Source organism: Dunckerocampus dactyliophorus, chromosome 9 (assembly GCF_027744805.1).
Source record: "Dunckerocampus dactyliophorus isolate RoL2022-P2 chromosome 9, RoL_Ddac_1.1, whole genome shotgun sequence".
Classification (NCBI taxonomy): Eukaryota; Metazoa; Chordata; class Actinopteri; order Syngnathiformes; family Syngnathidae; genus Dunckerocampus; species Dunckerocampus dactyliophorus.
This window is the reverse complement of record NC_072827.1, coordinates 26,528,582-26,553,820: the sequence shown is the minus strand read 5'-3', so window position 1 is coordinate 26,553,820 and position 25,239 is coordinate 26,528,582. Positions and strand designations below refer to the sequence as shown.

The 25,239-nt window shown below is 40.0% G+C and overlaps 1 protein-coding gene across 1 annotated transcript in view; it reads left to right on the top strand.

Moving 5' to 3' along the window:
• Positions 1-25,239, top strand: part of kcnj3a (potassium inwardly rectifying channel subfamily J member 3a) — a 53,934-nt gene that overhangs the window by 4,439 nt on the left and 24,256 nt on the right. The window lies entirely within an intron of this gene.

The window sequence follows — 25,239 nt, the reverse complement described above, 5'->3', positions numbered from 1 at the left end:
TGAGACGAGCTTTAATGCTCTTCTTGTTCAGCAGTGGTTTTTGCCTTGGAACTCTGCCATGCAGGCCGTTTTTGCCCAGTGTCTTTCTTATGGTGGAGTCATGAACACTGACCTTAACTGAGGCAAGTGAGGCCTGCAGTTCTTTGGATGTTGTTGTGGGGTCTTTTGTGACCTCTTGGATGAGTCGTCGCTGCGCTCTTGAGGTCATTTTGGTTGGCCGCCCACTGTTCCATGTTTTCACCATTTGTGGAAAATGGCTGTCACTGTTGTTCGCTGGAGTCCCAAAGCTTTACAAATGACTTTATAACCTTTTCCAATTCATTAGTTTTCAAATAATCTCAGTTAAGTTAGATTTTAACAGGGGGGGCAATCACTTTTTCACACAGGGCCATGTTAGTCTTTTTTCTCCTTGAATAATAAAACGTTTCATTTAAAAAAATCATTAAAAAATATTCTATTTATAAATCGGGAATCCTATAATTTGCGGAAATTCGCTTATCACGGTCAGGTGTTGAACTAATTAACTGTGATAATTGAGGGATTACTGTACTTGGACATTGCCTACTTTGAGAAAAATCGTTTTTGGCTAACAATCTTAATTCCGTCCATTTATGTTGGTAAGTTGCATCGTTAACACCCGTGGTTCATTATCGACATACCAACAGCCATATAAAGTTGTACAAATACAAGAAACACTAAATTGGACACTTGTCTTACTTGTTTTATACAATTTTAAAGAGTTTTTTTTCTTGTACCATTGGTCCTTTATTTTATGATAAGTTTTTCTCTCTGTAAATTATGACGTTGTTCCAGTAATATTAAGATGTTTTTATTTTTCACTGTTGTCCTACTGAAAAATAAGTGTGGTCTCTTGTATACTTTTTCCATAGCCCACTTGGAGAAGACAAATCATCTTATAAATGAATTTGCTTTTTTTCTCCTCTCCTGTAAAGCCAAATCTTCCACGATAGTATATACTGTATGACTCGATACTAAATATATGGTGGTAAATCCAAGTATTCACGCCTTTTAAAACGAATTGTAATTGGACAAATTCACATATTTCATTAATTTCATTTCATTTATTTGCTTAATTTGCAAGGTCTTACTCTAAACCTGCCGTAGACCTGCCGCTCCTGCCCTGTTGTGTTGAAAGTAATTGCTGTTGTCTGAAAAGACTATTAATCGAAATTATAAGACAAGCTTGAAGATAAGAAGAACCTTCTTTTTCAAGACATGTTTTCGAGCGAGTCGCTATCGTGACTGCATAGCTGCAGGTCACTGGATGTGTGTGACAGGAAGAAAAACTCTTGACATGCCTGGGGAGACATTTTTTGGCGTCACCTGTTGGTATGCATGTATAAATATCTTGATCCGTATTTTTTCGAAAGAAAAAAAATACTGTCTTATATTTGGTCATTAGAGTGCATCCTCGCAAATTTGCCATTCAGCTTTCATGGATGGATGGATTTTTTTCTGAAAATGACAATTTTCTCCGCAGAAAACACATCTCATTCACCATGAGTTGGTAATCATTTGCAAATACGCGACCATACGGGTAAAATGTGGATTTTTTCGCACTTAGTTTGGGTTTAGTTTGTCCTTGAACGCACCGTAGATGTGTGCTGTGAGGGCTAGCACCAGCTCCGACAGTCATTCCAGCCTCAAAACTTGCAGCGAGGTGAACACAAATGAATCACCGATCATAAGTCGTCACTGGAATGCCAGCACTCAAGCAGTGCTTGCATGTATTCCATCTATTCACTGATCATCTTACATTACCTTTCATTAGTGATTCACAGTGATGAGAGAAGGGGAGCATTCTAATAATGACATCAGTCACTTTTATCGCAAATGTTGTTATGAATTTGGGGGAGAACATAGCAAGCAGGAGGGTTGGGGGTGAGCCGTGTGAGAAAGAAACACAATACACACAGGGATCTGCTGTGCTGTCAGTCCGCATTGTCAGGGAGAGTGATTGGAAAAATACACATATCAGGATATATAGGACGGTTATCGGTCACAGTGGAGTGTAAACATGTGATCACTGCTTTCAACGGGTTGCCTGTTTTCAGCTTTTTATGCTCACTTGAAACACATCGACCAGGTTGGATACCTCATAGTGGCTATCCTTACTGGGGGATAATAATTGACTTTCTAAGGTCCCTTTGGAATAGGGGGTTTCCATTTCTACGAGATGAGTAATGCCTGAAGTGAATTTCTCTGCTATGGTTCCGTGAAATTCACCGTGTGCTGCTAGAGTGTAAGGGAACACTCTTAATGCAATAGGGTGATGATGAGGAGATGGGACAAGAAGGCTTTCTGGCAGACTTTTTAAATGGAAATTAGCCATTCAATTCCTAATGGAATGTTTTCATAGTAAGTTAATGCACTTTCATTAGCACCCGAGGCAGCTTACGTTACGTTTTATTTGCACCTTTTACGCCACTATACGTGTGTGTGCGCGTGCGTGTGCGCGTGTGTGTGTGTGTGAGAGAGATTGTGAAATAGGTGGTCCTCGAGACACCCCCGGTAATGAGAACCGTGACACGGGGATGTAATATGTCTGGCTGTGGACAGACTTGCAGTCCACGTGCTGGTTCGAAACTGTAACTAAAATAATGATATACTGCACACTTCCAGGACACTTCGCAATCTAAACATTGTGTGACCTTATTGTGGTTGTCGAAAAGGGACGACACCTGCTGGACACTTGTTCTCGCAGGTGGCTTAACTGTAATACAACCTAATTCCAAATCAACAGATTATAAAAGGTGATTATACGACTACGCCGACTTTCAAATGAACTTTTGTACTTCTGTTTGACTCAACCAAAAGTGACAGTTGTTGCGAAAACAATTGGCCACAGAGTGAAATGAACGGCATATTCCACTTTCAGACCGCTAGCTCGTTTGGCTATCAAAAATAATGCATTAGCAACGGTAACTAATTTATACTAACTCATTTATGTCATTGATTACGTTGAAATTATGTTGCATAATGAACACACGCGTGACGTGAACGTGAACATATAAACAGCAGTGCAATTCCAACACCCTATACATGTATGTATCTCCAACTCACAAACACGCCTCCAGTCCGCTCGTCTTCGGAACGACGCTTCCTCTTTGTCACTAGACACCCGCGAGCTGCATTCACGGACACTCCCAATATCACAACAACATTATTATGCGTGTATGTGTTCCGTTTAAAGACAGAAAGACAAAAACCCCTCAAAATCAACTCTTAATTTGTTGTACGTAAGTGTGCTCGGAAATCCCAGAATTCAAATTCATTCAATTCATTCAAAATGGGAATTCAACTTCAATTTTAAATGCAACCCCTCATTGCTCATAATAGCACAAAAGTGTGATTCAAATGTTGTGCCACTATTAAAGAGACTACTGTTAGGCAAATGGATCTTCAGACATGTGTGCTATCTTTTATTGTTTTATCTTCAGTTTATTTGGAGCTGTTGATATATACAAATATATATAATACACACAAATACATGTAATCATGTCTTGTCATTTATCTTTCTGTACATAAAATACAGTAAAAATTGGCATTTTTCAGACATAGTTCCAAATGGTGATTAATCTTGATGAATTAATTTGAAAACTGATTAATCTGATTGAAATGATTGATAATTTGACAGCCCTATTTATTAAGAGAATAAAATAATTTTACAGGCAAAAAAATGTCTTGAAATTTCTCACAAATAATGTCATCATATTAGTAGTGGTTGGAAGTCATAATATGAGCAGAATATTTCCCCTAAAACAGTTATATAAATATTATATGAATAGTCTTGATATCATGAAAAAAAATGTTACTGTTACAAGAAAAAAGTTACAATATGAAAGGAAAAATAAAATTTTTAAACAATACAACAATAATACATTAATACATAAAAAAATTCACACATAAAACAGAATGAAATAGAAATGTAGCATTCATAAAATCATATTACTAATACAATAAACTCATAATTGTTAACTTGATTCTTGTAAAAAAAATTACAATTTTTTTCCTTCCCTATAAAATTCTAACTGAAAAGGTTTTGTTGTAAAACTAAAAAAAAGTTAGAATATGAACAGAATAAAGTACTTTTTAAACAAAATATAAAATTAATTAATAAATGACAGAACATGAAATAGAAATGTAGCATGAATAAAATCACATTGCTAATACAGTAAACTCATAATATTTTAACTTTATTCTAATAAAAACGTTGTACTTTTAATTCCCCATAAAATTCAGACTGAACATGTTTTATTGTAAAACTATGTCTTCATAATACTCTACTGTCCTAATACTCCATCATCTATACTTTGCCATAGCCTACTTCCCACTTCCTACTTTTTGCTTCAATGTTTACTGAAGGATTGCTTTTTGTTCTGCATCAATGATTGACATCCACACACACATCAAGTAACATCACAACCAATCAAGTGTGCTCTTTTTGATTGACATGCAGACTGCCCAGTGACTGCCTAAACACTGGCTGACAGTGTTACCAATGGCAGTACAGAGACGTTGCAGGGACAAAACGAGTACAGTAATGAAATTCGGATGTTGAAGTCCTGTCAGGGCCCAGTGGTAAAATGCCAGTGTGTAAGTGTGCGGACAGATAGTCACTGTGATGGTGTCATTACAGGGCAAGGAGCCGACATTAAACTTTACAGGCACAATCAATATCAAGACTCAGCTAAAGGACGGGTCAAAGTGTGCAAATGAACATTTACACCGGTGGGTCCATCATAACATAGCCTCTTACACCGTAGCCGCATACAGTAGCTTCTTCCTTCATATACATTTCAGTTATGCACTGAATGGTTTGATGATCATGGAACTGCTGGTACTAACGTGCTAGAGCATTTTTTAAATACTGTATGTCTATTTTTGTGTCATTTGATGTTGAAGTGTTGCCACTGTTGTCGTCCATAAGTGAAAATAGCGCTAAATAGAAATGTTTGGATAGATTTTCTTTTGGACACACTTTGTCATACAAGGTAGTGTGTCTAAACGTTTGGCTGGTAGTGTATATATATAAAACATATTTGCTTATGTGCACGCCTGATCAAGATTTTAAGGAGCTTCTAAGTAGAGCTTCAGAATGCAAAAAGAAGAAATGTGAGAAAAGTGAGACAACACATTTTTCGAGTAAGTCATTTATTGCAAACAAGCATTAAACTGAATTTGGCTGTTCATCAAGACCATAGCTCAAAAAACCTCTAACCCCCCTTAAAATAGAAATAACATTTTCAAAAAAGGACTGACTAATAAGTACTGCAGCTGTGCCATTCTTGTTAATCAGCTGAAAAACCGGTCTGGGCATGCTTGGTGCCAGTGTTTCCAGGAGGCTGGTGGGAATGTTGCTCCAGGTGGTGAAGATGGCTTCACGGAGGGCATCTACCCCGTCTGGAGCTGGTGTCCATTTGTGTAAACTTTCCTTGCCATCCAACCTTAAATGTTCTCAATTGGATTTAGATCAGGGGAACACTCAGGATGGTCCAAAAAAGTAAGGTTATCCCTCTGGAAGAAGTCCTTCGTTAGGCAAGCATTGTGAACTGCAGCGTTGTCCTGTTCAAAAAAACAGTCATTACCACACAGACGAGGGCCTTCAGTCATGGTGGATGCCCCCTGCAACATCTCCACATAGCTATCTGCCGTTTGACACCCCTGCACAACCTAAAGCTCCATTGTTCCATTGAAGGAAAACGCACCCCAGATCATTGTGTGCCCCCTCCACTGTGCCGTGTGGAAAACCTCTCAGGAGGGATCTCCTTGTCATGCCACTCACGTTGGAAGCCATCAGGACCGTCAAGCTTACATTTTTTCTCATCAGAGAATAAAACTTTCTTCCACCTTTCAATGTCCCATTTTTTGGTGCTCGTGCAAATTCAAAACGTGCAATTTGGTGGCGTTGAAGGAGGGCTTTGAAGATGTTTTTTGTTCTTAAAACTACACCGGTCATTAGGTGTCAGTAATGTTACATTGATGAGACAATAGTCACCGCAGGAAGCACGCAGTCCAGACATAAAACAACAAAGAACTCTGCCTATGCTAACGTGTGAGTCTGTTATGTCTTATTTATGTCTAATGTGTCTTTTTTACGTTGTTATTATTAGGGCTGTCAAAAATCATGTGTTAAAACAAATTCATTTAATTGATTATGTAAGTATTTTTTGTGTAATTAACGCATGCGCACCAGAGCAGTGCACCGTCCCCGCACAGTCACGCCGTCTGACGCGCTTTCATAACTTCATTCCGACCTATTCTCTTCTTTTTCTTGTTATCCTCGTAACGAGCAACCCGCATTCACATCTAAACTTTCAAAGGAGTCAGTGCCTCACCGGCCATGAACCTCTCGCTTGTTTACCTCCCAGACATTTCTGCACTAGTTGTGCCCGTGCGACGTCGGCGGAGAGGCAAAGGGCGGAGGGGGCTGATGTAGAAACAATCTACAGTTAAAAATTGATGTATAGTGAAAGCCTAAATCCTCAGACGCTTTCATTCCTGGCCAATGCAACTCTGTTTCCATGGCAACCTCTCCTTGAGTATGCAGGCTTGCAGCAGTGCACCTAAACTTAGGTTGTTTTATTCCGATCATATGAGGATGATAACAGGGTTTGTGTAATAAAACAGATGTTGCAATGAAATTGCTTTGTTAACACAGCGACATGACAACACCGTCTCCAGTGAAATAGGAAAAGCACCCAAAGGGATGGAATAAGACGTAATATTTATGTGAAGTATGGTGTTTATTAGTGAAGATGCTGATCTGTGTTGTTCTTTTTTCTTTTCTAGCAATCACACTCTGCTAGACAAAAACACACACAAATAGATTCCCTTTTACACAGTGAACTGTTGTGTCTTTACAAAATATCTTATGCTGATGTGCCCACACGAAAAGACAAGCGAAGAATGTGTAGGATTGTTCTATTTTGCTCTGACAACCTCTGCACTGTATAAAAATCACCACCAGCTATTCCTCCTTCTTTTTCAATAGCAGCCGGAGGTGTTTTGATCATGCACACTCCAAATGAGACGTGTAGGTTTTGGGATATTTGCTTCTGGAATAACGCCAGGAGTGGCTTTGTTGTATTTTTTTTTCCTTTTAGTTGTTTTGTTTCCATGCAGCTGCAAGATGATGAATGTTTTGGGTTTGTGCTACTCAGGATGTATTGGTTTTTACATCGCATTGCAATTAATAGACTGTGACGAGTGTCTATGCTAAGGAACGCACTTGCAGCAAAACTTCTCTGATATTAAAAGTTGTGGCGGACTTAGCAGGACTATATGACTAAATAAAAAACAAAAAACACGACGGAGCGTGTTGCTTTCGAGTGGATCTCCAGCAAAAAAGAGTGTCTGTATGTGAGGCCGCAACATTAGGTACACATGCACAATGTGCTGCAGTGGTTATCAATTATTTTTTTCTGTCGTTGCCCCCTCTCTCTGGCTTCCTCTTCTCTTGTGAATTGAATGGTGTTAAGATAGGCGCCATGACACTCCACAGAGACTGCCGGTCTGGTACCGAAACACAGTATCTGTTCATTTTATGCGAATCGATCGGCACTACCGACGAAATTCGGTCGGTGCCTATAAAAGTACTGTTTTCGGTAGCCGTCCTTATTTGAGAGCACGTGTCGCTTTACTCAACGAGCATCGAGTGCTGCTGTGGGCCCCTCCCACATCCCAAAGCGCACACAGGTGGCTCCGTCTTGTTTGTGACATTAAAAAAAAGACAGGACAACGTTAATTTCTAGTTCTAAACATATTTGTTGTGCTTTTCATGTTTTTTACTCACATTTTGTCTTCCGCGTTCTTCTTCTTCTTTCCTTTGAAAATGTGTCGCTGGCAATTCTGCAAATTAGACCAGCACATCAGTAGGCCTCCCCCCCACCCAACACAGCAACACATAGATGGGAGTCCGGTGGGAAACACAGAAGCATCTTGCCCAACTTGCCCAATCTTTGACATGTTTTTTCCGTGAGTGACAGGGGGAAAAGCTCTGACTTGCTTGGAGAGAAGTTAAATCCCTGGACTCCAAATGTAAAACGACATTTCCCTGGCGGAAAAAAATACCGTATGGCATACAAATGAACAAAGAACTTGCATTTAATGTAAACAAATGTCAACACATTTACTAAATAAGACGTATCTTAACACACAGTAGCGCATGTTGCTAAATAGTATGGATTAGCTGGTCAGGGCGTTGCTGGCATTAACAAATCAACGCAGTGCAAAGTTAAGCATGCAAATAAATAAACATCCCTCCCTCATTTGCCACATTAGCAGAAAATAGAGCTTTTATGATCAATTTTAATATATAGTGTATATGATATAAACGTGTTTGTGTAGGAAATGAGGAAGAACGTGGCAACTGCACGCACACAAATAATGCATACATTTAAATAAAATCTGACATTTCACTTATAACTGTGCAACATAATTAAATGCTATTTTTGACTCGCTGTCTGCGAGCCACCAGTTGAGAACCACTGATTCAATCATATATTATGTTGTGGTTGGGTGAGTGAATATGAAAAGCTAAAATATTTCCTGTGTATGAAATCACATTTTCAACAACATGTACTCGATGTTTTAAGGGATTACTGATGCAAATAAAATGAAGCCAGTTGAGCAGTAAACTTAATTAGACTTAATAAGGATCTGCAATGCGGTTGCATTGACTCCTTTATGATTTGCTGAGTGCGCCAAAGAAAGGCAGCATTTTCCTTCGGAATTGATGGTAATAACACATTTACCTGCAACAGTAACTCCAGTTTACATGCAACCAATTTAGAGTAAATGACGCAAACTGTGACCCGTATGTATGCGGATTGGGAATAAGATTACTATGCTTTACTCTTGATTAGTACAATAGTGATTCAACGGGTTACTGATACTGAAAAATGAAAGGATGCAATGGCCACTTTGATATTTTCTAAACTAACATATGTGGATATGCTAAGAAATTATCTATTTTTATAGAAAAATACTGCATCTCAGCTTTGTGATACAGGTGAAAAAGCGTGTTACTAGTATGAACTTTGGTCTTTGCTACTTTTTCCCCCAGATTTCTTAGCTCCTTAAATTTTCTTCTTTAATCCTGTAATATTTGGACTTTATTCCCGTAATATTATAACTTTTTCCACAACTTAGGTTTTCCAAAAATGACATATTATGTTCCTCATAATATTACAACTTATTACAACCTATCCCAGTTGTCTTGGGGCGAGGGCGGGGTACACCTTGGACAGGTATCCGTTCAATTGCAGGCCACAATTACATATTTTTTCTTAAACGTTTCAACTCTATGCTACTAAAACATTATTATTAAACATTATTTTCCCTCATAATATTACAAGTTTATTATCGTAAAATGACGACCTTTTTTCTTGTTAGAATATGACTTTTTTTTAATTTTTACTTTATTCTCTTTCTTCTTTTATTACATTTTTTAGTACTTTTAGTACATTTTAGTACATTTTATTCTCATATTATTATTACTTTACTCCCATAATATTTTGATTAACAGTTTCCCCTACCTAAAAACGTAAAACGCAAAAAAAAAGTGTCTCTTTAATATTTTAACTTTACGCTACCAAACTGACGTTATTCTCGTGAAGTTACGACTTTTTTCTCTTAACATTTTTACTTTATTTTTTGTAAAATTACTGCAGATTTTTCCATTTTTGCTGTAGTTGCTTTTTAAAGAAATGTTCTTGTTAAATTATGTGTGGTATGTGCCGCATGGCAATAAAAAAACAGCCGCGGGCCGCAGATGGCCCCTGGGCTGCACTTTGGACACCCCTGATGCAGCGGAAGTGAGTACCGTAGTCAAAGCTGACATTTGTGTCAAAAACAAACGATGGAAGCGTTGAGGTTGCAGAATTCTTTTCATTGCGGGCAGAGAGATAGCCATCTTTAGATGTGCCCCTGACATAGAAGTGTGTTTGGCTTATGTGAACGTACTGTAAGATCCCTGGCAGGCAGCTGCGTGTGTGATTAATGATCTTATTACGGCTCATAAAAGAAACTGGCTTTTTTTTTTCTGAAACATGGCCGCATGTGAGCAGCAGTGCAGTCAGTGTTACTGTGAGTCACTGCCCCCTTTGAGTCTCTCGACGTGCTTACAACACAAAGAAAAGAAGGTGGAGGAGTCTTGCATGAACTGTTATATATGCTGACACTTGTGAGGAGCTGTTTGTAGATGGAAATGAATTGGTGTCATTGGATAAGAGCCTGAAGACCAAAGAAGCCAAACATTGATGACTGGACTTCGGATTTGATGTGAACATAAGACGACTCTGAATATAAGACGACCCCCGTCTGTTTCATGACTTTAAAACACAATTTGTATGACAAAATGAAGCTTTCTGGTCTGGTAGATTGACCTGACCTAGACTTGACTCTGTCTACTTAGCACCTAGCTCCCGGAATAACAAACATACAGTTTCTTCACCGCCTTTGGTACATCGCCCTGCTCAAATCAGGCTGGTCTATGCTGGTCAGTGCTGGTCTATGCTGGTGGACCATGCTGGTCTATGCTGGTCAGTGCTGGTCTATGCTGGTGGACGAAAATACAACATATGCTGGTCATGCTGGTAGCTGGTCTATGCTGGTTTTTCCAGAAGGGTGGTCTCCCCTCTAATGTAACAGTTGCGTGGAATTGGGCTGTCTTTGGACAGGATTTTTATTTTGGCCATACTCAATGTTGTTTTTTCTGTTTGTTTTTTTTAGAGCACTAGCACAAGAGCACAAGATGAACCAAACCGAAACACGGTAACTTTCAGCAAAGTATGCATATCACACATCAGCAAAGTGCGCATAAAATGGTTACAAGATGGCTTGAAAAGTAAACTCTCAGTTAGAAGCCTAATTTATTGGATTAAAATCCCCAGGCGGGATATAAAATTAAATTGGAGCCACAGAGACGTCATGGTGGTTGTTGTCGTGCTGTCGTGCGATATGTAAGAAGCTGCTGCTGACATAAGATGAACTTTACTTTCTTGGGGTCATCTTTAACCTTTTCAAAATACTTTTTTTTTTAGTAGCCATTATGAGCCAGTAAGTCTGTCGACGTTGACGGTTGTCCTAGCGCTCACCTCAGCCCCTTTGGATCGTGCAACAGCAGCGGGTAGCAAGTACAGTCGTCCCTCGCTACATCACGGTTCGAAATGTATTAATTAATACATGATTTGCTGTTTCGTGGTTGACTATGGACTATCATTAGTCAAAAAATATTGAAAGACAAGTCCTATGTAGTATTCTGGTCACTAGGTGCCAATAATGACACAACATTGATGAGACATGACGTTACATTACATTACCTTAACGCTGCATGTAGTTAGCCATGGCATGTTTGACATGATAGAGTGAGAAAAAGTTCTCCTCCCATTCTGTGTGGAAGTGGTACGTTTTTGGCTTCTTACTTTGTCCTTCTTTCCCACACCATTTTAAACCCCTTCATAAGTTTAGAGCAACTAAATTGGAGCCTAACTAGTTACCTCGCTAGCATGCTATGCTTAAAGCTGTGGCCGTCTCGTGTCCCTGCAGTGATCCTGTAGCCTGGGCATTAGCAATGTGATGAATAGAAATAATAATATGAGTGTAAAGGTGTTATTTATAGGGGTGTTCTTTCATGTCTATAAGGCTCTAATAATGGTAAAACGTATTCAGAAAGTCATAAACAGGTGTTCTATGCTCTAACTATGAAAATATTTCATGTATTAATAATGAAATGTACTTATCACGGTCGGGTCTGGAACCAAACGAGGGGCGACGATATAGGTCTTCTGTTTAAGCTTACACACACGCGCCATTTTCAATTCTTTATTAACACAAATTAGATTCACTGTAAAAATGTATGCTCAGCAACAGCGTTGGGCTCCCCTATGTAATCAGAATGATACAGTCTTGATCACATGATCACATTTTTATACGATTCAACTGTGAGGTTGATAGTCGATAGTATTAATAATGTAATAGTACAGTAGACGCCCCTACAATGTAAATAATCTGTTCCGAGAACGTTTACGTTATAGGGTTTTTACGTTTATACGAAGCGTAAAATACATGTAAATAGCCTAATCCGTTCCAAGATCTTCCCAAACTCACCCCTTTGGCCCTTCAAAATATTCAAGAAGCAATTTCAATGCGTGCGAACTGGTATAAGGGCGACTACGATGAGGAAGGGAGGTTGAAGGGAGAAGCCCGTCTCTCACACAAACTCACGTACGCACTGTATAAGTCAGCCAATGAGATGAGAGCGTAGGCGGTGCCCCGATAATCAGCCAATGAGAGCGTGAAGCGTCAGAAGGCGTCACCAAGTGTACTCTGTTAGTCATGGAAAATGTTTCCTTCTCTCTGTCGCGCGAGCTATTCAAATGGAATTTCTGAACTTGCACCGACTTGACGCCTTACGTTATATGGAATGTCTTACGTAATACGATGCAAAAACTTTACATAAATTCTTTCCGTTCAGTGGAATTTACGTAAAAGGAGGTTTACGTTATGCGAGGTAATACTGTAATATTATAATAGTAATAGTACGTATGTATTTTTGCCTCTGAGGCAATTAATTAAATAAGGACGGTAAATTACTGTAAATCTTATTTTTAATGGTATGATTCTGTACCGTTGTATTGATCGGTATAATAGTGGAAATGAACCTCCCATAGCTACTGTATGTCATTTCTGTCTTCTTTAGACAGCAAACTAGTTGACGCTCAATCAACAGCGCCTCTGCTGGTTGCAGGAAGTACTGCACCCTATTTTGACTCAATTGCTTTCTTAATCACAACCCAATTCCAGGATAGATGCAATGTTGCGCTTCCTTTCACGATGACATGATCTCCATATTGCTACTCGTAAATCCGAGCCTGTTTGAAACAAGAAAAAAAAAAACAATATTCATGAGTACAAAACTGCCTCTTCACTTAAAACCTTTTGTGATTTAATGCATGCAAATTCCCCCCGACTGAACATTAGACCTGGACGTGCAGTGAAATCTAAGAAAGACGTTAAGTAAGTCATATTTAGAAGTCATAATAAAGGAGTCATGAGGTGTTTACTTGATGATAAACACATTTGTGTTCATCCTGGGAGGTTTCACTGATGGCTGTAATTCACTGTTCTGCTGAGACAGCAAATAGCATGCAAACGCTGTGATAATTCCTACGTTGGTGATGTTCTGCTCACATGAAAAGACCGCATTAGACCACACTCCGTCTTGGTCGGCTTTTCCACCGTTTACGAGGCAACTGGTGGCCAAAAGATCAAAAAGAGGCATTGTCTTTCTCTCCAGATTCCACGTTATTATTGTTGTCAGCCCCCTCTTTCTCATACTGCTACACCGCTTCCCTGTGAATCAGAGCTAGAAAGAGAAAAATAGAATATGTGCTCATTTGAAAGAGAGTGGGGGTGGCAAGCAATATAGACTGGATCAACTAGTCATGTTTATTCATAAGAGACAGCAGCTTTAAATGATGATGCTATACATACTCTTAATTATACATCGTGAAAGGGTCCATTGCTTGAGATGCATTTGTGGGATTTATGGTACAGTACCTCATGAACGCAGTCATTTAAAGGCATGTTTGAGCCATGCTGGTAAAAAAAAAAAAAAAAAAAAAAAGAAGGAAAAGGAAAATTAGAAGAAAAAGTTGAAAAAGTTAGGCAAATTTTACAAGAATAAAGGGATCATATTATAAGAGAAACATATTGTTAATAAAGTGTGAGAAAAAAGTTGTATTGTTCCAAGAAAAATGTGATATTATGAGGAAAAAATCTGTTACAGTAATAAAGTTGTAATATTATCACAAAAAATGGTAACAATATGAGAAAAACTAATATTATGAGAAAGAAAGCGGTAACCATAAGAGAAAAAGTCATCATTTTATGATAAATAATAATAAAAAAATAGTAGTACAGTCATCCCTCGCCACTTTATCACTCTTCACTCTATCACGGTTTTTCAAAATATAATTATTAATAAATCATTGCTGTTTCGTGGATGAATACGCTCTAAACGTGACCTACTTTTTGCTTAAATTAAGCATTTTCAAGCATAAAAATGGGTAAATACACTAAAATACAAATATAAGGCATTCAGAAGACTCATTCAAAGACGTGACATGTACTATTCTGTAGCTGTCAGTAATGTTATTGTAATCTGCGAGACACACAAGCGCCAGACAACCGGCATTTTTGGCAGGTTTGAATTATGCCAACAGGCACAATAATCCCTAATAAAAACAGGGGCTAATGTTGTGGCGGTAACTCAAGACAAGCTGAAACTCAACTCTGAACTCCCATCGTCACTTCCTGTTCGTCCATCACTCAGCTGCTGTAGAACTGGTCTTATTGATGTCTTAAATGGCTTATTTACTCTTATTATGCCGACTATGTTGTGTAATACGAGTGTAAAGGTGACTATAGGGGTGTTATTTCATCTCTCTCTCTCTTTCCAAGAAAAATGATGAAGTGATTATATTACGAGAGAGAACAAACTTGATAAAAATAAGTCATGATTTTTCAAGAAAAGGAAGGAAAGAGTCATGTTACCTTAGAGATTGTAGTTTTTGTCAAGAAAATAACGTAATCTTAAAAGAATAAAGTCGTAATATTACAAGAAAAAAGGTATTCATTATTTTTCCCAAGAAAATGTTGAGGATTTGAATAAAGTTGTAATATGTACAGAAAGACACTTAGAATATTACAAAAATACGTCATAATTTTTCAAGAAAATAAGTCAAGTGAAGAAAATGAAGTATTATTATGAAAAACAAATTGTAATATGAGAAAAAAAAATCAAAGAAAAAAGTTTTAATATTCAGAGAAGAAAAGGCAGAACATTATTGTTGTTCTGTAATATTTTATCTTAATGTTACAACTTTATCCAAGTAGTATAGTTTGTTTTCCGTTTGCTGGTATTAAAGTGCTTCTGCTATTAAGATGAGATGAAAATGAATGACCTGTCTGGTGTCGGAGAGAAATAACGTGTCCTTCTAATGATGGCATCCTACCTTTGCTTGTTACTGATGTTGTGCAAATGCTGAGTTAAACATGAAACCAAGACTAATTGCTGCAATGCAGATTTGTATTTTTTTGGTCAGGAATAAAAATCAGCCAGTATAATTAATTAGAAACATTTATTGCAGTTGATTAGCAGAGCAGCCAATGTCATAGCCTGATCCACGCTTTTATTATCAGCACTCTTAATTGAAATTCAAATGGAGAGGTTTCCATTGTGCACAAGGCTTAATGGTTTCAATTAGGACTAAGAGCTGCTATCCTAGAATGCAAAGGCTTTCCTGATGTCTGAACTTGCCACAATTGGACTTTGGATATGAGCCGACTGCGACTGTCTGGACAACGTGACCTATAATTTATTGCGGGTCAGCACGCAGAGAGCTCTCTGTGTCACATCTCCTCATCTCGGGGGGCCTAAAGCGGGTTCAGAGGGGAAGTAATAACTGCAGATCAGGAGTGCGGCGTCGAATCAGATGTGCTCGGGGTGACGACTCAGGAGAGCAGAGGCTGTACACGGTGAACTTAAAATGGGTATCCACGTGCACCAAGTTGTTATTAAAAGAGATAACAGCAGCTCCTGCAGGATCTCTGACGAGTATCTGTAGTAGGACCTTAAAAGCATTAGAGCGCTCCTGCCACAGAGAGGATCTTTGACTTGCGCTTTTCCGTTCATTCACGTTCCCGAATACAACAGAGCGGTCCTGTCATATCGAGAGTCTTTCATGTTTAATGCTGTAGGCCCTTAAAATCTGTCGAGTGCTCCTGCATCCTAATAGCGTGCTGGTTCTCGAATGGGGGTAAAAGGCACTCAAGGGGGTACTTAAGATTTAAAAGATATGTACAGTACATACAGTAGGGAAATACGTATGCTGATTTAGTAAGTTTGGCCCTTTGCAAAGATATGAACAGTACAGAAATTTTATGTAACATTTACTGTAACTGCGAAATTGTAAAAACATATGACTTTTTGTATTTGTATTTCACAACACTTTTTTATTATAATCGGGAAAGAGGGCATTTTTGATCATTTTTTAAATGTTAATTATTTGTTCAAAATTACAATACAATAAAATTACAATTATAAAAACGTAGTTTCCCAAACGGGGGGGTATTTAGTGGGTTAGCGAGCTGTGTTGACCGGAAAGCCGGACTTGCCTGTTGGGCAAAGGTAGCTGTCTTTTAAAGCGGCTGCATCACTATGCTTACTTAGGCTAAACTCATGAACTCGTCCCGACCAGGTTAAATCCAGGCTTTCAGCTTCAAATCGGCTATGAAAGTGCCACTCTTTCACTGTTTAGCTGATTCGGAGATGGCGTCACCATTTATTTACAACCTATGTAGCCCCCAAAGGGACATGGATAAAAAAATAAAAATAAAAAAATTATCCATCTATAAGCAACATTGGGAATACGCTAGATATGCTCACACAAGCACCAGGAATGAAATGCACAATGAAATATTAATAATTAGGTCAATGTTAGCAGACGTAAATGTCACAGCAGTCCTTGCGTGAGTACTCAGCCTGTTAGTCTTCTTCTTTTACAATATTTGTTGGAGGAATAAGCACTCGGAGGCATCGAGGCCACCTGAGGCCACCAAGAAAACAAGTGTTTATAATAAGGAAAAAAATGTAAGAAACAAATAAAAACAAAGGTCGCCACAAAACACATCAACACTGCCATCTAGTGGTCACAATGAGATGCAACAGGAAGACATATTTCAAAGATTAAAAAACGACAATTGTTGCTCCAATTTCCATCCATCCACTTTCTATGCCGCTTATCCTCATCAGGGTCGCGGGGGTATGCTGGAGCCTATCCCAGCTGCTCCAATTTATTTGTCTTTTCAAATGGATAAGTTAAAATGTCAAAGTTGTGCAATGTTGAGGGTTAATAAGTGAAAAGACGAGTAATCAGTATTATTTGTCGAAAATATTGAAAGACAAAAAGGTATACTGTATACTTTATATAGTATTCTGGCCACATGGCATGAGATTACCGTCACACTGCACGGAGTCAGCAATGGCATAACCAACATGATAGCGTGAAAAGAAGTTATCCTCCCATTTTGTGTCGAAGTGGCTTCTTTGTCTTTCTTTCCCACTCCGCTTTAAACCCTTTCTTACGTTTAGAATACCGTAAATAAATTGAGGGCAAACTAGTTAGCTCGCTAGCTTGCTAATGGTTAAAGCCACGGTCGTCTCTTGTGTCCCTGCAGTGATTCCATAGCCTGCGCATTACATTACATGTATTACAATTGAACCCTACTTTGCGGAAATTCACTTATCACAGTCGGGTCTGGAACCAATGAACTGCGATAAACAAGGGATGACTGTACAAACTAGTACATCCGGTTCCTTTGTGTTTGAACTCATTTAACTTGCTGTTCCGTCCAGTCGGTGAAAAAGAGATGCAGGGGGCAGATGTTCGGCATATGGTACCTTCAACCATGAAATGAATTGGAATGCTCTGGAATTCATGAATGTCAAGGTTTTTTCACAGGATAAATGCAGAAATCAAGGGTTTTTGGAGGGGAAAAAGAACATTTGTGCATTCATGTTTAAGACTGTGCTCAGTGTAAGCGCTTTAGCATGTTGGCAAAACGCCTTTTCGCTTTAACTCTTTATTTTTGACAAAAACCAGCAAATCATCAGGATGATATTTCATGTTTTGTTCAGGAGAGCTGTATCGTTCTTTCAGTGTGATCATTACGCTGTCGTGTGCGTGTGTTGCTGATGTGTCGGAGTGACTTTCACATGATGGTCATAGCAGTGGCACACCAGACATCCTGGATTCATTATCCCTTTTGGATGCACTGCACTGGCTTCCCAAGGGGGGGGACACGTTAATTGTGTCTTTAGGGATTTGTCAACCCCCCACCGGATGGCAATAAATCACAGATAGAGGAGCTGTGAGGGCAGACCCGGGATGAACCTGTGCGATGAAACCGCCAGAGATCCATTCCGCACCGATGTCTTTCTCTTCAGGCTAGCAAGACATGATGTACAAGGCATCAGCGAAACAAACATGAGGCGGCACGGAGGTTGCCATTATGGACGACCGGCACTCGGGGCAAAGTGCTACATGTTGTGTGACTGTGATAATATTGGCAGCTTAGCTTGTTTGAGAGCTTATGCGCTTGCAGTGTTGGCCACAGGCCACATTGATTGGTGGAGCTGCCACCGTCGCTGAAGTGCCGGTGAATCAATGGTGCAGCCTAAACACAAAGCTACATGAATATGTCGTTCTTAAGGCAAGAGCCTCCTCTGGGATTTCCCCTTTCTATTCTTGTCGCTCAGATAAGCTTGCAGTGGATGCACTTACTTGCTTTGCGCGGTTCCAGCTTGAAAAACAATCGATTCCTTTTCTGTGATACCGCTCAAGGCTTAAAACATCAAACTCTCCTCCATGCCAATACATGTACAGTAATCCCTCGTTTACCGCGGCTAATTGGTTCCAGACCCGACCGTCATGAGTGAATTTCTGCAGAGTAGGATGTTTTATTTATGAATGCAATACTGTATTTTTATAGAGCATAGGAAACTTGTTTATGACCTTCTTAACACGGTTTTTAACATTATTAGAGCATCTGGACATGCAATAACATGCCTCTCGCCACCTTTACACTCATACTACCCAATATGGTAGACATCATCAGAGAAAATAAGCCATTTAAGGCATAAGTAGGACTCGTGTGTGTTGCAATCGATGTGTTCCAGACGTGTGGAGGACAGGACGTGACGTCGGGGTTAAGAGTTGAGTTTTATTTTGGAGTGGATCATGACCGCAGCAGTAGCCTGTGTTATTATTAGGACTTTTATGTTGTTATTATTTTGCCTGTTGTGAGATCATTCAAACCCGCCACAGAAGCCTGTTGTTCCGGCAATCAAGTCTGGTGCTTGTGTGTCTCACCGAACATTAAAGTAACATTACTGAGACCTAGTGACCAGTGTAGAATACTACAAATCACGTCTTCTGAATGCCTTATATTTGTATTTTAGTTCGTTGAGCCATTTTTATGATTGAAAATGTTTAATATTGCCAAAAAATATATCAAATTTGCTGCAATATGCATTTTTGTGCTAATAATAGGCCGTATTCAACAACAAAACTGCATGATTTATTAAAAAAAAACATGACAGAATGAAGAAAACAGTAGCCTGTTTTGTTTTTGCGATAGAGATTGTTGATCGTTATTCTTACAATGCCCGGGTAGACGTTACAATACCATCTGTATCCTTCATGATAGTCGCGGCAGTCAAGAAATTGAGACAAGTGCGGCCAATATCGACCACATAGTGTGTTGTTCCGCCGCACACCACACTGTAACTAGTTCTGGAGCGAGTCTCGTGTTTTCGGCCCAAAATTCTGTTTTTTATTAATTTAAGGGAGCACATACGTGACCGCAAAACGGCATAAAACAAGGACCACCTGTACTTGCGATTGAAATGGAAAACCCGGCGGCCTAAACCAAGTGGAAACGTTTCATGAGTTGCCCATCAATTTAAAGTTCTTCATGATTGGACTGACTTTGGCGTGGAGGAACTTGGGGGCCCTGACCTCAATCCCAACCAACAAACACCTATGGAATGAACTCGAAAAGAGATATGGGGCCAACATTAGTGGCAACATTAGCCAACACTCCAGCCGACACGCTACAAATATGATCTTATATTAAGTATATGTTCATGCTGTATCTGCTCAGGTCGTGAGTTTATTCCTTATGACCAGTGGTGGTTTGGAGGAGATCCATGCAGTGTTCTACAGTAACCCGTTGCCTTCATGGCAGCGTTGGGCGCTGACTCCACTTCCACTCTCTTTCCTGTGTTAATAGCCGTCAGCCATATGCTCCTCGTCGCCCTGCCCGGCTCCCCACCTTGCGTGGAGATGGCTGGCAGCCCCCGCTCACATTCCCTTCCGTTCTTTTCCGACAGCATCCCCGCTCGAGCCTCGGCATCCGGGCTCTCCCCTCCCCCACAAAGCAGTGCACTTCCCCTGCCTTTTTTTTTTTCCCTCCCATCATCCTCCTCCTCCTTCTTCTCGCAGCTAAGCCGTCAGCGTGCAGGAACACTAAAAGCTACGTGCTGCCAACAACTGTAAGCCACTTTTGCAAACAGATCGCACACTTGGGCACAATTTCAACAACACAAGGGACTTTTTTCCCATTTTGGAAAAGTCAAAGTAAAGGAAATAAGCAGTGGAATGTTTCCGGATATGCTGCCTTTTCCTGTGTGGTCACCATAGAAACAGCTGGTCTGACTGGTGTACTGAGCAATAAAGGCTTTACAGTATATCAGATCTGACTTTTAAATATGATGTAATCATCTCACCATCATTACAACGTTGTCTCAGTGATGGCTCAGCATTCTTACACACGTCTTCACGTTATTTTAAAATGCTTTCTCAGTAGCTCCTATTAGGAGTCAATTAGCACCCTTTGTGTTTTACACAACAGAGCATGAAATACAGTGGATTCTTTCCTTACATGACTTATGAATAATATGCTAGAGTCAGCATCATGAAGCCTTCCTTATTAACTGTACAGTTTATATGTCGAGCAGCACTCGTGGTTAACATGTTGGCCGCACAGTCAGGAGATTGAGGCGTCCAATCGCCGTTTGTGTGGAGTTTGCATGTTCTCCCCGTGCGTGGGTTTTCTACGGGTACTCTGGCTTCCTCCCACCTTCTAAAAATATACATGTTAGGTTACCTGGAGACTCTAAATTGCCCATGAGTGTGAATGTGAGTCTGGATGCTGGTTTGTCGATATGATTGGCTGGCGACCAGTCGAAAGTGTACCCGACCTCTCGCTGGTAACATTTTTTTAAGTAAAAATTGGTGAATTGCACATTTCCTGGTCAAATACAGGGAAGGAACCAAAGGTGAGGCTGGCGTGAATGTCTCTTTTCGGTTTAGCGCTCAGGCCCTGAGTGCACCGAGTTGGATCATGGCGCATGCCATTTCTGTTTGTTAGCATGTTGCCAATATTAGAATGTTTATTGTACACCGTGGCTTTCTACAGCCTGTGTCACGTCTTTCATGGAAGTGTGACATCATTATTCTTGCTAATCTGACAATGAAATACATAGAAATGTCATAGAGGAGGCACTACGTGTGAAATATGCCCATGTTTACTGTACTTTATGAACAGAAAGCTAAATGACAAGACATGAAATGTAGGCCTTAACATTTCAATCAAACTCAAAGACACGACACGTCTAAAAATGTATTTGCCCAACACTGGTCTCACACGTTAGCCGTGTTATTATGAGCAATGTGGGGCTGCTTTCAAAGACCCCATGCGATTTGTAAAGCGCAAGTGTGCTGTGCATGTACAGTATGCTCTGGGATGCCCAAGCATGCAGCAAATTGCAATTTAGTAAGACTCACGTCAGCGAGTGATCAGAATATCCACTTATTTTTCTTTGTCTTTATGTTTATTTAGACCACAATATAGACGTTGTTGTGTCGTGTGTCCTTGAATACACATCACAGTCGTTTAGTGACAACGAGGAAGCGTCGTTCCGAGGCTGAACAGGCTAGCAACAGACTAGCGTGAGTTGGCGATACATGTACGGCCTTGGAGATGCACTGCTGATGTGTTCACGTCAGAATAACGTTATAATGGAGCGTCAGCCTATGTGTGCCTCCGTCTGCCGTCATAACAGACGTGTGGCTTTCCATGATTCGTAACGTAATTCACGAAATAAATTAGTTAACGCGCTACATTTCAAAACAGACTACAAAAGCCCCCATTTGGCTGCCGACATGTAAATGTGTCAAACTCATGGCCCGAGGGCCAGATCTGGCCCGCCACATTATTTTATGCGGCCTGCGAAAGCCTGGAAATGTGTGCGTTAATCTAATTTTAATAATCGAATCCAATCCTAATCTTTCTGGCTAAATGTCACAGAAAAGTTGTACTGCATGCAACTGCATATCTTCTAAACTGTAATATTACTACAAGCATGTTTTTGCTATCAGAATTAAACACTGGAATATGTGCTTGTCACCTTGACATATGAAATCAAAGCAAGTTATCTATCGATTTGTTCAAGAAAAAATAAAATAGTTGTGAAGCAATTATCTGTTTATATTCATTTACGGTAGATTCACTGTTACAAGCAGCCCCCTGAGAGCCGCCACAGCTGTGATGTGGCCCTCAATGAAAATGAGTTTGACACCCCTGCTCTAGAATCTTATCAATCTATTTGCTAATTTCCTGTTCATAGCTAGCTACTCTTCGCTGTAACGCACTTCCAGCCGGGCTTCTGTTAATGTGTACTAAGCACGTATTCTTCTGTTTTCACTACTTTACATGAGCTAGTTAGCGTAGTGATTAGCATGGCCTCCCTGTCTTAGCTCAGCAGTTCCTCCTCCTCCTCCAGTGATATTCATATCTATCTAAGAAATGCAGTTTATTTGCCGCCATGGAGGTGAGGATTAGTAACTTAGACGAACGGCTTTGCGCTCTGGAGGGACGTACTTTAGTCGTGCCAGCAAGCAGATAGCCAGCAGGGGTACCACCTGGATGGGGTTTCTCAGAAAGTGGTATTGGCTAATTTCGATATGCGAATTACGACGTTATTGATACTGGATGAGAGTGGCCCCATCCCCATACCACTTCTTGGGGTTGTGGGACTTTGAGTCCATCAGTGGCATGGCTCGTTCAAAAGACCTTTGTTCAAATTGACCCTTGTGCCATTTGGGTTTGTCCAAATTGTCCAACTGACGTAGGTTCAAATCTAAATAATTCTGTGGGAAATGGTGTCAGAAGTGCAATGGTTTCCCTTGAGTCCACCTTACAGTCAGTTCGAAGGACCTTTGGCACAGTTGATCCTTGTGTGATTTGGACGGCGCCCATGTTTTTTTTTATTAATTTAATGGAACCCAATTGAAATCTAGATTGTGGGTACTTGAAAGTCTTTTGGGACATACGATTCCTGTGTTTTGGTCAATGAACAAAGTTATGTTGGAAGTGAGATGTGAAGATGTGCTTCCATCAGTGGCATGCCCAGTTTGGGTGACAGATGTTCCTCATTGCTTTCTTTTTTTTTGCATTTCTCTTTATACATAACACTTAATCCTTTTCCAGCCCTGAAAGCTTGTCAGGGGACTCTGTTGACAGCACTGCACTCGTGAGTGAGTGTGCTTGTGTGTGATTACGTGTGTGTGTGTGTGTGTGTGTGTGTGTGTGTGTGGAAGAGAGAAGCAGATAGAAAGAGACAAGGGGATAGGGATGAAGAAAGTACTTTGTGAGCTCTTCCCTAAATAGAATAAAGAACTCTCAGATGCCGGAATCCTTTTAAGAAACCATTTTCACAAACAAACCAATTTCACTATTGCTTTTGATGAATGAGGGTAATGTCGCCAAGACTGACACCAGATTGTCTCCAGAGTGCTCTCAGGTCTGTGTTGTTGATTTGTCGCTGAGAATATGAGTGAACCAAATGAATGTCATCCTCCACATTCCACAACCCTGGATGAGATACATCAGGACGGGCCAACAAGTCGGTGAAAACCACTCATGTTTTGTTTTTTTTCCAACTACTATCAAGGCTGGCTGAGTCCACAGTGCTTTTCTATTCCGGCCCACCCCCCCCCAAAAAAAACCCCAACCCATTTCATCTTTGCTGTCACTGTGCTGACTCTGCGGCCGCCTCACTCTATTAGACCACAGAAGCTGTGTGAAGAAAAAGTTCATGTGTTGAGGGACAGCGTGAGGTCATGTGAATTCAAAGTTTGTAGTTGACACTTCTTGTCTCTTTGCTTTCTGTTCTGTCAGTAATTGAATCAGGTGAAGGAAAACCCAAAACAAATGCAGCTCAGACACCTGGATTGTGCAGGTGTGGCCTTCACTCTAATGGCGTGTTGTCCACTTGAACAAATAAGCGCCTCTCCACAAACAGATGCCTCCTTTTTCCACTCAGAAGAAAAAGGTGTAGCCGCAGGAGCCGCTATTTGTTGACACGTTTTCACGCAGTTAGCTGTTGAGCTCATCTGAACCTTCCCAAGTGGCTGCTGTTTTTGTTGGGCTGCCAAAACTGTAGGGGTGGTGGTGTTCTGGCAAGTCACGTGAGGCGTGAGGGTTTGGGAGCGGAGGAGCGAGCCGGCGTCTCCTGTGCTGATGCCTTGACACAGAAACATAGACCAAGCTTAATTTTGTTGCTAACCAAAAACAGCAGTACCCACTGACAAAAAGCTAAATTAAAAAGTGTGGCTTTGGATGTTATACTTGTAGATTATGCTAGATCAGGGGTCACCAAGGTCAAACCCAAACAAATCAAATATGCTTGTTTTACCAGAACATGAACAAAATGCTGGTGTTTTGTATTTCAGAAAGCATTTCTTTCTACTGTTCTTTCATTATTAAGTGAAAACATGAATGAAAAGCAGGCTTGCGGGCTCCTCGTGTGGTCGTGGGGGGCTACCTGGTGCCCGCGGGCACCACGTTGGTGACCCCTGTGCTAGATGTTACCAGGAACCTTTAAAATGGTGCAAAAGATTGCTCAAAATAGTCAGGGATGTATTTTTCAAGATTAAAAAAAACAAAAAAATGAAAATGATAAATACAGTCCTTCCTTTTTTATCGTGGTTTATGAATTTCTGCAAAGTAAGATTCTTATTTATACACGAAATCTTTTCATAGTTAGCATAGAAAACCTGTTTAAGACCTTCTAAATGTGGTTTTTAACATTATTAGAGCCTTGCAGACATGAAATAACAAAACTAAAGTCACCTTTACTCTCGTATTACCCAATATAGTAGACCTAATAACAGAAAATGTTGTTTAAAACATAAATAAAACTCATACTCGCGCGTGTTACTATAAATATGTTCCAGTGTTGGACAGGAAGTGATGTCGGGGCTTCAGAGTTGAGTTTTAGTTTGTTGTGGGTTACGGTCGCAACAGTAGCGCGTTATTTTTATGATTATGATGATGATGAGGATTATTATGTTATTATTATTATGCCTGTTGTGAGGTCATTCAAACCTGCAATAAAAGCCTGTTGTTGCGGTGATCCAGTCTGGTGCTCGTATGTCTCAGCAAACACAGGAACACTGCGGACACCAAGTGACCAGTGTAAATTACTATCATCATATCATTGCAGTGCTCCTGAATGCCTTAAATAACTAATAACAAATATATATCTGTATTTTAGTTCATTCAGCCATTTTTAGGCTTGATTGA